Source organism: Mirounga angustirostris, unplaced genomic scaffold (genome assembly GCF_029215605.1).
Source record: "Mirounga angustirostris isolate CCGP_5_RB_7025 unplaced genomic scaffold, mMirAng1.0.hap1 SCAF_14, whole genome shotgun sequence".
Classification (NCBI taxonomy): domain Eukaryota; kingdom Metazoa; phylum Chordata; class Mammalia; order Carnivora; family Phocidae; genus Mirounga; species Mirounga angustirostris.
This window is the reverse complement of record NW_026991722.1, coordinates 59,715,650-59,730,575: the sequence shown is the minus strand read 5'-3', so window position 1 is coordinate 59,730,575 and position 14,926 is coordinate 59,715,650.

The following is a 14,926-nucleotide window of genomic DNA, read 5'->3' as shown; positions in this document are numbered from 1 at the left end:
TGTTTCTAGGAAGAAGTTGCTTCAGCTGAGGTCAAAGAGGTTGCTGCCTGTGTTCTCCTTTAGGATTTGGATGGACTCCTGTCTCACATTGAGGTCTTTCAACCATTTGGAGTCTATTTTTGTGTGTGGTGTAAGGAAATGGTCCAGTTTCCTTCTTCTGCATGTGGCTATCCAATTTTCCCAACACCATTTGTTGAAGAGACTGTCTTTGTTCCATTGGACATTCTTTCCTGCTTTGTCGAAGATGAGTTGACCATAGAGTTGAGGGTCCATTTCTGGGCTCTCTATTCTGTTCCATTGATCTATGTGTCTGTTTTTGTGCCAGTACCATGCTGTCTTGATGATGACAGCTTTGTAATAGAGCTGGAAGTCCGGAATTGTGATGCCGCCGGCTTTGCTTTGCTTTTTCAATATTCCTCTGGCTATGCGGGGTCTTTTCTGGTTCCATACAAATTTTAGGATTATTTGTTCCATTTCTTCGAAAAAAGCGGATGGTATTTTGATGGGGATTGCATTGAATGTGTAGATTGCTCTAGGTAGCATGGACATCTTCACAATATTTGTTCTTCCAATCCATGAGCATGGAACGTTTTTCCATTTCTTTGTGTCTTCCTCAATTTCTTTCATGAGTATTTTATAATTTTCTGAGTACAGATCCTTTGTCTCTTTGGTTAGATTTATTCCTAGGTCTCTTATGGTTTTGGGTGCAATTGTAAATGGGATCGACTCCTTAATTTCTCTTTGTTCTGTCTTGTTGTTGGTGTATAGGAATGCCACTGACTTTTGTGCATTGATTTTATATCCTGCCACTTTACTGGATTCCTGTATGAGTTCTAGCAGTTTTGGGGTGGAGTCTTTGGGGTTTTCCACATAAAGTATCATATCATCTGCAAAGAGTGAGAGTTTGACTTCTTCTTTGCCAATTTGGATGCCCTTGATTTCTTTTTGTTGTCTGATTGCTGTGGCTAGGACTTCCAATACTATGTTGAATAGCAGTGGTGATAGTGGACATCCCTGCCACGTTCCTGACCTTAGGGGGAAAGCTCTCAGTTTTTCCCCAATGAGAATAATATTTGCTGCAGGTTTTTCATAGATGGCTTTTATGATATTGAGGTATGTACCCTCTATCCCTATACTCTGAAGAGTTTTGATCAAGAAAGGATGCTGTACTTTGTCAAAAGCTTTTTCTGCATCTATTGAGAGGATCATATGATTCTTGTTCTTTCTTTTGTTAATGTATTGTATCACATTGATTGATTTGCGGATGTTGAACCAACCTTGCAGCCCAGGGAAAATCCCACTTGGTCATGGTGGATAATCCTTTTAATGTACTGTTGGATCCTATTGGCTAGTATTTTGGTGAGAATTTTTGCATCCATGTTCATCAGGGATATTGGTCTGTAATTCTCCTTTTTGATGGGGTCTTTGTCTGGTTTTGGGATCAAGGTAATGCTGGCCTCATAAAATGAGTTTGGAAGTTTTCCTTCCGTTTCTATTTTTTGGAACAGTTTCAGAAGAATAGGTATTAATTCTTCTTGAAATGTTTGGTAGAATTCCCCTGGGAAGCCATCTGACCCTGGGCTTTTGTTTTTTGGGAGATTTTTGATGACTGCTTCAATTTCCTTAGTGGTTATAGGTCTGTTCAGGTTTTCTATTTCATCCTGGTTCAGTTTTGGTAGTTGATACATCTCTAGGAATGTTCCATCTCTTCCAGGTTATCTAATTTGCTGGCATAGAGTTGCTCATAATATGTTCTTATAATTGTATTTCTTTGGTGTTGGTTGTGATCTCTCCTCTTTCATTCATGATTTTGTTGATTTGGGTCATTTCTCTTCTCTTTTTGGTAAGTCTGGCCAGGGGTTTATCAATCTTGTTAATTCTTTCAAAGAACCAGCTCCTAGTTTCGTTGATCTGTTCTACTGTTCTTTTAGTTTCTATTTCATTGATTTCTGCTCTGATCTTTATGATTTCTCTTCTCCTGCTGGGTTTAGGCTTTATTGGCTGTTCTTTCTCCAGCTCCTTTAGGTGTAGGGTTAGGTTGTGTACTTGAGACCTTTCTTGTTTCTTGAGAAAGGCTTGTATTGCTATATACTTTCCTCTCAGGACTGCCTTTGCTGCATCCCAAAGATTTTGAACAGTTGTGTTTTCATTTTCATTGGTTTCCATGTATTTTTTTAATTCTTCTTTAATTTCCTGGTTGACCCATTCATTCTTCAGTAGGATGCTCTTTAGCCTCCATGTATTTGAGTTCTTTCCGACTTTCCTCTTGTGATTGAGTTCTAGTTTCAAAGCATTGTGGTCTTAAAATAGGCAGGGAATGATCCCAATCTTTTGGTACTGGTTGAGACCTGATTTATGACCTAGGATGTGATCTATTCTGGAGAATGTTCCATGGGCACTAGAGAAGAATGTGTATTCCGTTGCTTTGGGTTGGAATGTTCTGAATATGTCTGTGAAGTCCATTTGGTCCAGTGTGTCATTTAAAGTCTTTATTTCCTTGTTGATCTTTTGCTTAGACGATCTGTCCATTTCAGTGAGGGGGATGTTAAAGTCCCCCACTATTATTGTATTGTTGTCGATGTGTTTCTTTGCTTTTGTTATTAATTGCCTTATATAATTGGCTGCTCCCATGTTAGGGCATAGATATTTACAATTGTTAGATCTTCTTGTTGGATAGACCCTTTAAGTAGGATATAGTGTCCTTCCTCATCTCTTATTACCGTCTTTGGTTTAAAATCTAATTTGTCTGATATAAGGATTGCCACCCCAGCTTTCTTTTGGTGTCCATTAGCATGGTAAATGGTTTTCCACCCCCTCACTTTCAATCTGGGGTGTCTTTGAGTCTAAAATGAGTCTCTTGCAGACAGCATATTGATGGATCTTGTTTTTTAATCCAGTCTCATAGCCTGTGTCTTTTGATTGGGGCATTGAGCCCATTTACATTCAGGGTAACTATTGAAAGATAGGAATTTAGTGCCATTGTATTGCCTGTAAGGTGACTGTTACCGTATATTGTCTGTGTTCCTTTCTGGTCTATGTTGCTTTTAGGGTCTCTCTTTGCTTAGAGGACCCCTTTCAAGATTTCCTGTAGGGCTGATTTTGTGTTTGCAAATTCCTTTAGTTTTTGTTTGTCCTGGAAGCTTTTATCTCTCCTTCAATTTTCAATGACAGCCTAGCTGGATAGAGTATTCTTGGCTGCATATTTTTCTCATTTAGTGCTCTGAATATATCCTGCCAGTCCTTTCTGGCCTGCCAGGTCTCTGTGGATAGGTCTGTTGCCAATCTAATGTTTCTACCCTTGTAGGTTACATATCTCTTCCCCCGAGCTGCTTTCAGGATTTTCTCTTTGTCTATGAGACTCGTAAGTTTTACTATTAGATGTCGGGGAGTTGACCTATTTTTATTGATTTTGAGAGGGTTTCTCTGTGCTTCCTGGATTTTCATGCCTGTTTCTTTCCCCAAATTAGGGAAGTTCTCTGCTATAATTTGCTCCATTATACCTTCTGCCCCTCTCTCTCTTTCTTCTTCTTCTGGGATCCCAATTATTCTAATGTTGTTTCATCTTATGGTATCGCTTATCTCTCGAATTCTGCCCTCGTGATCCAGTACTTGTTTATCTCTCTTTTTCTCAGCTTCTTTATTTTCCATCATTTCATCTTCTATATTACTGATTCTCTCTTCTGCCTCATTTATTCTAGCAGTTAGCGCCCCCATTTTTGATTGCACCTCATTAATAGCCTTTTTGATTTCTACTTGGTTGGATTTTAGCTCTTTTACTTCTCCAGAAAGGGTTTCTCTAATAACTTCCATATTTTTTTCAAGCCCAGCTAGTATCTTTAAAGTGATGATTCTGAACTCTAGATCTGACATCGTACTAATGTCCGTATTGAGTAGGTCCCTGGCAGTCGGTACTACCTCTTGTTCTTTTTGTTGAGGTGATTTTTTCCGTCTTGTCATTTTGTGTAGAGGAGAATAGATTAATGAGAGAACAAAATGCTAGCAGAGTAACCACGGCCCCAGAAAATATACTCTATACTAATCAGAAAAGACCTGAAGCAGTGGGATAAGAAAGGGAAAGAGAGAAAAAAGAAAAAGAAAAAAAAAGAAAAAGATAAAGATAAAAACAAAAACGAACAAAACAAAAGAACAACAACAAAAGAAAAACCAGAATGTGATCAAATATGATCTATATGGTATATAGATCAGTGCCACACACTAGATTTGGGGTGTATTTTGGTCTTTTAGAAGAAAGTGCCTCCCAAAATTTTAAAGAAAGAAAAACTTATATATGTACAAAAATAAGGGTTGATATGATGAAGGGATGGAATATGACTGTAAAAATGGAAATTATAAAAAATGTTATAAAAGGAATTGATAAGAAGTTGTTTGAAAAAAGAAAGAAGAGGATTTAAAAAAAGAAAAAAGAAAAAGAAAAAAAAAGGGAGAGGATGTGATCACACAGGGGAATAGAAAACACCATATACTAGAGATTTAGGGTATATTTTAATCTGTTAGAAGAAACTATCTCAAAACTTTAAAGAGAGAACAACTTACATATATAAGCCAAAAATATGGGTAACTACTACGAAGGGATAGAATATGACTCTAAAAATGAAAAATAAAAATGTTTTTTTTTAAAAAAAAGGGATTGATAAGATGTTGGTTGAAAAAGGGAAAAAGAAAAATTGAAAAAGAAATAAAAAGACAAAAAAGACAGTTAAAAAAAATTAACTTTAAAAGACTAAAGAATCATGGTAAAAAAGCCGTGAATTCTATGTGCAGTAGTCCCCTAGCGCTGGAGTTCTGCCGTTCTCATTGATCGGTAAACTTGGTCTTGGCCAGCTCTTCTCGCTGATCTTCTGGGGAGGGGCCTGTTGCGGTGGTTTCCAAATGTCTCTGCCCCAGACGGAATTGCCCCGCCCTTGCCCCTTCCCAGCTAAGTAATCTGCTCGGGTTTGCTCTCCGGGCTTTTGTTCCCTGCGAGCTTTCCGTACAGCTTTGGAGGCGGAGAGTGAAAATGGCGGCCTCCCAATTTCTGCCCCAGAGGAGCCGAGAACTCGGGGCCCCGCTCCTCAGTGAGCCCCCAGAGAAAAGCCGTCAGTCACTCCCATCTCCCCAGTCTCCGGCCGCACTCCGTGCTCACCCGGCCTGCGACCACGCGCCTCTATCTCTGGCACCCGACCCCGGGTGGAGTCTCCAAACCCAGAAGATCCCTGCAGTGCACTCCTGCGCGTCTCCTCCTGGGGGAGGAAGGTGAGTCTTCCCGGATCTGGCGCTTGTTGGGTCCCTGCTGGAGGAGCAGGGGCCCGACTGTGCCGCGGATCACGGTTTATGGCAACCCTGAGCTGAGAGCCCGCGCCTGGGCTCCGTCTCTGCAGCTGGCTTCCTGCTCCGTTACCTGGGAGCTCTGCCACACTCAGGCACCCCCGGTCTTTCTGTGACCCCGAGGGTCCTGAGAGCACACTGTCCCACGAGGGTTCCACCCCCTGCTTAGCCCCCAGAGTGACGTCCCTCAGTGGAGCAGACTTTTAAAAGTTCCGATTTTGTGCTCCGCGGCTCTATCACTTGCCAGAAGCGGCCGAGGGAGGCCCCTCCCCCGCCGTCTATCCCGAATATCGCCTCGGATTCACTTCTCCGCACGTCCTACCTTCCAGAAAGTGGTCGCTTTTCTGATGAGAGAGTTGTTGCTCTTCTTTTCTTCGATCTCCTGTTGAGTTTGTAGGTGTTCAGATTGGTTTGATCCCTATCCAGCTGAATTCCTGAGAGGAGACGAAATCCAGGTCTCCTACTCCTCCGCCATCTTGCTCCGCCCCCCAGTAATTTCATTTTTTTAAAGAAAATTGTTCACCATATATAAGATTTCAAATATATTAGTCCAAAATTGATCATTTATTTTTGTACTTTGATCACTACTTAGCAGTGATTCTTCTTCTTCTTCATTTCTGATATTTATTCATGCCTTTTTTTTTTTTTTTGGTTAATCAAGAAAAGAATTTGTGAACTTTATTATTTTCTTATTTTGTTTTTCCTTCGTCTTACATTGATTTTCATATTTAAATTTTCATATTGAATTGTTAGCTCATTAATTTAAAATTTCTCTCGTTTTCTACCATATGTATATTCATATTATAAATTCCCTATATCCTTTCATCTACTTCCCACAGATTCTTGAGTATAGTTCCTTTGTGTCATTCAGTTCTCAGTATTTATAATCTCCATTACAATTTCTTCCAGATCCATGAATTATTTAAAATTGCTATTTAGTTTCCAAATGTATGGGTGTATTTTAGCAGACTTTAAAATGCTATTTATAAAATCATTGTGGAGTGCATGTTTTCAAATCTTTGGAATTTTTCAGTACTTCCTTTATGATCCATTATGTATGTACTCAAATTTAAGAAACACATTTTATGAGTTTGAAAAGAATGCATAGTCTGTATCTGTGGAAGTCTGGGAGCTCCCTCTCTTCTGTCTCTACCCCCATTTCCACCCCCATCCCCACCATTTTATATATAAAATATATAAAAGCCACCCCTATCCGGATCCCCATCTCTGTCCCAATCCCCATCCCCATTTCCAACCCCATTCCCTCCCCATCTCCATCTCCATCCATATCCCCATCTCTACTTCCACCCCTTCCCCATCTCCATCCCCATCTCCATCTCCATCCTGATCCCCATCTCCATCCCCATTTCCATCCCCATATCCATCTCTATCACCATCCACATCTCCATCTCCACCCCCATCCACTTCCCAACTCTATCCCCATCCCTTTCTCCATCCTCATCCCTTCTCCAACCCCATCCCCACTTCCATCCCCATCTCCATTCTGTCCCATCCCCTCCCCATCCCCATCTCCACTTCTATCCCCACCTCCATTCTATCCCCTCTCCTTCCCCCTCCTCATCTCCATCCCCATCACCATCCCTGTCTCCAACCCCATCCCCATCTGCATCCCCATGCCCATCTCCCTCCTCATCCCCATCCCATTTCCATCTCCATCTCTATCACTCATCTCCATCTCTAGTCTATCTATATCCCATATATCAATTAGAGTGTTTCAATCTTTTTTATTCTTGCTGATATTTGGGAAGATTGATTTATCTGTTAGTAAGAGAAGTGTGTTAGAATATTTTGCTTTGATTAGGGATTTGCCAACTTGTTACGGTTCTGTCAATTCTTGCTTTGTATGTGGTAAGGCTGACCTATCTGATGTGTGTGTATTGAAGATTATTCATCTCCCAGAGAGCTCTTGCTTTTATCCTTAAAAATGATCATTTTATCCCTAATGATACTTTGTCTTAATGTCTCTTTTGTCTCATATTTATAAAGTCAGTCAAGCTTTCCTTGTTCAGCAATTGCCTTTCTCATCTCTTTATTTACATCCTGTGTTTCCTTGCACTTGGGGTGTTTGGGGTGTTTTTCTCATGCACTATATGTAGCTGAATATTTTGTAACTAGTATGTGCAATAAACATGATTTATGTGGTAGTGAGGGCAGGACTTTAGTTTTGTTCCCTGTCTCTTTAAAGTGAGTTTATTGGTGGTCATGGCTTGGGTAGGTCCCATACTCACCTCCGACTTCTAGAGTGCCGCCTCCAACACATCTCAATTCAGAAATCAAGTAAGTGCAGCTGAGCTGTTCATTGAAATGGTTATATTCATTTACCACTCTGTCCCCCCATGAGCTTTGTGGTTGTGGAGTTGACAGCCCTCACAGAAGTGCCGACTTCGGCCAGGCCAGGCTCTCTTCCTTGGAGAGAAGAGAGGAGTGTATGTGTGTGGGGGGGTGCTTCCTCCTTGCAGGTCCAGCAGAGGTTTTAAACAGCTCTTGTGGGGCACTTTCCGGTTCTTCAGAGCTGTTCTTGCCCACACTGGCAACCCTGTGCAGGAACTCTGGGGTCTGCTCCTCTGGAGGCCTCTCTGCTGGGATCTCAGGGGGCTACTCTCCCATGGCTTCTGCTGCTGTCCTCTAGGCACTTTGGGTGGTCCTCTGGGGCAGGGCCTCGCATGTCTGTTATATGTGTGTGTGTGCATGTGCATACCTAGTTCTGTTTCTTGTCTGTCTCTTGCCCCTGTCTCCCGCCCTGGTTCCGTCCCTTCTGTACGCCCGACATCTGGTACGGGAGGGCTACTTGTGTCTAACCACCTCTGGCTGCTGAGCCTTCACACACCTGTGAAAGCACCTGGCCACCTCTCTGTTTGGGCGGGGGGAAGTTATCAGTCTAGAGCAAGCCCTTAGCATCAAACCTATACAGCTTCTCCAAGAACTACAGCTGAGCCTGTTCTCTTGGGGTGAGAAAGGTGTCACCCCTCCCACCCTTCCCTCTTGGGAGGGTCTCAGCTATAAAAACCCCTTCCACCACAGACATGCTTCACAAATCTATGCCTTCCCCACAAATCTATGATTTCACCATATTCTTGAGTGTGTGAGTTCGAAGCCAGTAGACTGGTTCTCAACTGTCTCCTTTGTGAATCTGATACTTCATTTAGGATTTTCACATCCCTTTATCTTGGCGTCTAGTCAAAACTTCAATTTTAGGATCTATTCTGTTTTTTTTTTTTTAAATCTGTGCTTTCATTTATTTTTTTTAAAGATTTTATTTATTTGTTTGACAAAGAGAGACACAGTGAGAGAGGGAATACAAACAGGGGGAGTGGGAAAGGGAGAAGCAGGCTTCCTGCTGAGCAGGGAGCCTAATGCAGGGCTGGATCCCAGGACCCTGGGTTCATGACCTGAGCCAAAGGCAGACCCTTAAGGACTGAGCCACCCAGGCACCCTCTAGTATACAACTTAAGCCATCTTTTGACTTTCTGTTTGTTTATTTCAATGGCTGTGTTTTTCAGTTTCCAGATTTCCAAGTGGATTTTCTTAAACTTGAAATGTCTGTTCTCACTTAATGGTTGTCACTCCTTCTATTTCCATAAAGTCTAACAATTGAACGTCAAAGTTCTTTTCAACTTGCTTCATTTCCCCTCTATTTCATTAGGTATGAATTCTCCCATGATTTTGTTCTATTAATTGTGTCCTATGGCAATAGGTTTTGTCAAGTGTTTTATACTTTTTACTTGTAAATTCACCTTGTCTGGGAGTTTTCTCCCAAGCAAATTTGTGTGCAAATGTGAAATTATAAAATTAGAAAACCCCAAACATCTGCGAAAGATAGAGGTTAATATCTAATATCCTTACTAAGAGAGGGACTCATGTGAGTAATAAAGGCAAGAACTAAGTTTTCAAGAAATTCAAAACAAGGTCATAAGCAGACCTTCTATTACAAAAAAATGTTTAATAAACTACCCAAGTAGTCAATGTCCCTGGTAGTCAAGAAATGCAAATTAAATTAAGATAGCAATTAGTTCTATTTTCATCCATTGTATTACAACAAAGTGAAGAGCAGGCAGTAGCTAGTGCCATCGAAGGTTTTAGGGGACAGAAACTTATTCACTGTTGGTGGGAGTTTAACTTGTCAGGGAAGCAATTTAACCATGTCATAACAACACTCACTCACCCTCTCACTCATTTACTGAGCACTTTACTTACTCTGCATCAAGCTAGGTGCTGAGCCAAGTATATTACAATCATGAGACATATCTATCAAGACCAAAAATTCCTTTTGTCTTGGGGACTTTTGTAAATACCCAACAATAGGAGGACGGTTAATTAAATTAGGATACATTTTGCTTCCAGAGTTTTCTTGACAGGAGGAAAACCGAATACAAAATTTTTAGAGCAAGACAAGTTGGGCTCAACAATGCAAAAACATGCATAGAACATCATCTGGACAGAAATATAAACACACGTCAGGAGCAATTTCTTTTGGTCAGATTGAGGGTGATTGTTTTTATGTCTCTTTGTACTTTTATGTACTCTCTGCATTTTCTACAATGTGACACAATTAGTTTACCCAGTTTAAAAATGTTAAGCTATGGAAAGCAGGCATATAGGCAGAATGTTTTACAGATAGGTAAATTTTTTTTTTCTTTTTTTGCATGCTGAAGCTCGTCTCTTGAATGGAGACAGCTGAATGTTCTCCTATCTCTGCTTCTACCTGCTGTTACCTTCCCATCAGTCTGTGCTAGATAGTTTTCTGACTCTCCTTCCTGTCAGTCACATCTATTAATAATCAATCTTCTATTTCCTCAGACAGCAGTTTCCTTTGGGAAGCTCTGCCTGTTAGGAAGTTTTTCTTTAAATTGAACTTCAGATATATATTTGGTGGTATTGGATATTGATTTTGTTGTAAAACTGTCTTTGAGGGCTCCCTGGCTCTGGATAGCAATGCATACGGTCCCCATTCATGTCTGAAATGCACTGCCGATGTTCAACAGTATGCCAACACGTGCCATCAGCCTCCAGGGGACATTGGGCAATGTCTGGAGACATTGTTGATCATAACAACTGGGGAGGGGGTGTGCTACTGACATCTGGTGGGCAGAGGTCTGGGATGCTGCTAAACATCTTAATGGTGCTCAGGACAGGAACACACTGAACAAGCTATTTGTCCCACAATGTCAATAGTGCCAAGATTGACAGACCCTGTATTTGAAAAGAATTTAAAAGGTATTCTTTACAAAACCCATAGGTTTTTAGAATTTTTTTCATTTTTTTGTACCCAAAAAAGTACTATTAATGCCTTTTAGGTCAATACATCACGCTTAAATATTTTTTTTTGCAAATGATTTTTAAGTTTCAAAATGTCCCTTATTAGTAAGAAAAAAAATAGCATTGAATAACTTACTAATCACTACTGACCCTCTGATAACTAGAGGAATTATAGACTTTCAGGACACAAGGCATGAAATGGCATGCTTGGGAAGTTATTTTGGGTATCCATCAGATCTCCCTAGAAATGATGGTCTTCAGACTCTGGAGTGAAGCTCTAGGAGCCTGACTGCCAACCCTGAGATGTCCTTCAGTGATACCTCACTCTCACTGTTTGGCCCACCCTGCAAAGGATCATCAGAATGGATCCAAGCATGCTCATGCAGAAGATTCTCCTGCAAGGGCAAAGTGAAGACAGATGTTCTGTCTTTGTTCAAAACACTAACACATGAGAATCTGCCGAATTGTCATTTTGCGTTTCCATTAGCAACACCTTCTGCATGAAACCATAAGTGGGTTGGAGGCATCTTAGGGAGGGCTCCTTGGCTCTGTTCCAGAGGTCAGGGAGATGGCCTGGCCGCATGCAGTGCCCTTGGGAAACTGGACCCTCGGAGCAGCTGCTAACTAGCTGTGTGGCATTGAGAAAGTCGCTTCAACTCTCTCCATCTCAATTTACCTGTAACACAAGGAGATTATATCAGAGCATCCTCTGGTTCCTTCATTCCTCTAAAATGCTAGGGTTTTAGAGAGTTGCCTCAAAAAGACAAGACAAACATCGCCAATTAACAGTGCAGTGTATTTTATAAATCATTCTTTCACCACTGTTTCCTCTTCAACTCTGGAAATGAATTCAATTTTCTTTTCACAGATTTTCTTTAACAAAAGCAGCCTGCCTCACTAGTTAATATGAGTTTACCTGGGACGATTTTAGAAGGAAAACAAGTTCAAAGCATTGTTTGATAGGAAATGAAACCAGAAGTTAGTTGCATATGGATGTTGAAAATAAATTTATAAGCTAAAAGGTATGACAAATTTCTCTTCTAGCCAGTGTTTCTTCAAAAAAAAAAAAGATACTTCAAATAAAAGAGTTTAGGATCTTCACATCTGGTTGCTGCATTTTTGTTTAATTAATAACTGTCTTTGGTCATTTTTCATCTGGTAAAGCAACCTAACTGGGAAATAATCAGGAAAGCATTACCCAACATATTGCCAATGAATTAGAACATGGCAACTGAAGACATCTGAGTTTGGTTGACCCTTGATCCTTTCATGGACCATTAGGAATAATTTCCATAGGGTTCTTGCAGGTGGGGGAACAAGCTGGAAATGATGAAGATTTGAGTCCAACCAAGAAGGCAGAGCAGGGAATTGGTTATGCTTTGACCAACTAGAACTATCCCCCCGATCCCCCTCCCAGCTGGAATCAAGTTTGAATCCAGCATCATATGGAAATCTACAGAGCCGACTTTTCTGACTTCAGAGGTTCTTTCCAACACAAACTTCAGCTCTAATGATGTGGTGCTAAGTCTGTGGACCAGTGTTTAGGTTCCTTGGGGCTGCTCTGGGGCAGTGTGGCAGGCAGGATTCTAAGACAGTCCCCATATCTCACCCTGGTGTGCACACCCTGTGCAATGTGTGTATGTATGTATGAATATAATGGATCTCACTCTGTGATTAGATTGTTAAATGATGCAGCTGACTTTAAGAGGGAGAGCTTACCATGCAGACCTGACCCAGGCATGTGACCCTTGACATTTGGGGCCAGAAATCAGAGACAGATGAATTGAGGCATGAGAGGGATTGCACATGAGGGAGAGTCTCCTTGCCCGAGGACATCACATGGCGAAGGGTGTGGGCTGCCCCTCTGAGGGAAGAGTAGCCCCTGGCTGACAACCAGGAAGGAAGTGGGGCTGCCACTCTACAGCCAGAAGGAACTGCATTCTGCCAACAACCTGAACGAGCTTGGAAGTGAATTCTTCCCCAGTCAAGCCTCCAGATGAAAACACAGCCCAGCAGCCACCTGGATTTCAGCTTTTGAGATCCTGTGAAGAGACCCCAGTCACACTGTGCCGGGACTTCTCGTCTACGGGACTGTGAGGTAATAAACAGGAGTGTTTTAAGCTGGGGATGAGTTGCTGGTAATCTGTTATGCAGCCATAAAACCGAATGTAGCAGGATTCACATAGGGTGAAGTAATGTAAGTGGGGATGGCCATGATAATAGGGAGATGCCCTGTCCACACACAAATAACACCCCTTTACAAGGTGTGAGCATCTGCAGGGTGAGCAGCTCCTGACAGCATGTATCCTGCCCGTGCAGCCTAGTTTGAACCCACTCTTCATTGTAGAAGGTTCTGCGTTCTCTTGTTTTCTGCTTTGCAATGATCTCATGGCATCTGACCACATCACATTACTTAGGGACTGCAGTCCAATCATCTGTATAAGAGTAATGAAATTAGATGCTCTCTGAAGTCAGAGAGGTGCCTATAATCTGTTATGGTTTGGTGATTGTTTACACCCCACCTTCCCAAGTTGTTCATGAGTCTATGCCCGAGCACCATGAAGCAAGAGGTGTGGGCAGCTCACTGCTTTTTGGACCACAGTGATGTCGGCCTATTCAGGGCTCATTCATTCCATGTGCAGTGACTGTGCATAGAGCAGAAGCTGATTATCATCCTACACAAAGAATCAAGATGAATTATGACATGAAGGGAGAGAGAGAGTGAATCCGGAACTAAGGCCAGGAGCCAGTGTGGGTGAGGAGGACTGGAACGAGGAAAACAATTTAGAAGAGCCACACAGGGCAGGACTCCATCCACAGGCCAGGATATTATGATGCTTTTAAACGGCATTCTGAGAACATGCATACAGCGTGCTGAGGGAAAGAAGCAGGATCTGAAGAAGCACATATGGGAGAATCAGCAGAAATCATGCAAACTGGGTCATGAATCCACTCAGCTCTTCCTCAGCAAGTGCTCCTTCCACAGCGGAGAAAGCAGCAGGGCTGTGGGACCCGGCCCCTCCCACAGGTACACTGCACGTCAGAAACCTCACTGGGCAGCACTAGTGGGTCAGACAAGACACAAGTCACCTAATGGTTCTGGTACTGGCCATGTGCGTAGTGTTCTTTCTGTTTGTGCATGTGTGTTTTTCCAGTCCTTTTATGTGGTAAAATAGGCCTAACATAAAATTGACTGTCTTAACTATTAAGTGTATTAAGTTCACTGATATTAAGAGCATTCACATTGTTGAGCAGCCATCACCCCCAGCCATGCCCAGAACTCTTTAAATCCTGCAAAACTGAGACTCTATAGCGAACAACTTGCCTTTGCCTTCCCCAGCCCTTGGCACCACCATACTTGATGGCCTTGTGAGGGTGACTGCTCTGCAAACCTCATACTGGAATCGTATGGTGTTTGTCCTTCTTTGATTGGCTTATTTCACGTAGTATAATATCCTCAAGTTATCCATGCTGTAGCATGAGTCAGAGTTTCCAGTCATTTTTTTCTTTTTTAAGATTTTATTTATTTATTTGAGAAAGAGAGAGCATGAGCGGGGGAGTGAGGGGCAGAGGGAGAAGCAGGCTCCCCACTGAGCAGGGATCCTGATGTGGGACTCGATCCCAGGACCCTGGGATCATGACCTGAGCCAAAGGCAGATGCTTAACCGACTGAGCCACCCAGGCTCCTCCCAAATCCAACCTCTTGAAAATAATATATACATACATACACACATAATTGACCAATAAATAAATATTTGATTAAAGAGGAAATGGCCATTCCAAATGCAGACTATTAAAAAAGTAATTACAATGACAACACTACATATCTGAGTGTATAGAACATGTCCAAACTGTACTCAGAAAAAAACCCAAGTCTTAAAATATATTTTGTTCATTCTTGTTGTCATTTTTATTAATAGCTACTATTGATAAAGTGTTGACTATATTTTAAGCACAGTGATAAGGACTGTATATGCATTATCTGATTTAATTACTCTCTGAATCTTACCAGATAGATGTTAAGTAATTAGTATCCAGAGTGCCCCCAGAGTTTCCTGTCTTTTAAAGACTGAATAATAGGGTGCCTGGGTAGCTCAGATGGTTAAGCGTCTGCCTTCAACTCAGGTCATGATCCCAGGGTCCTGGGATCGAGTCCCGCATCGGGCTCCCTGCTCAGCGGGGAGCCTGCCTCTCTCTCTCTCTCTGTCTCTGTCTCTTATGAATAAATAAATAAAATCTTTAAAAAAAAAAAAGACTGAATAATACTCCATTGTGCGTATACACCACATTTTGCTTATTCACTTGGGTTGCTTCCAAAGTGCAC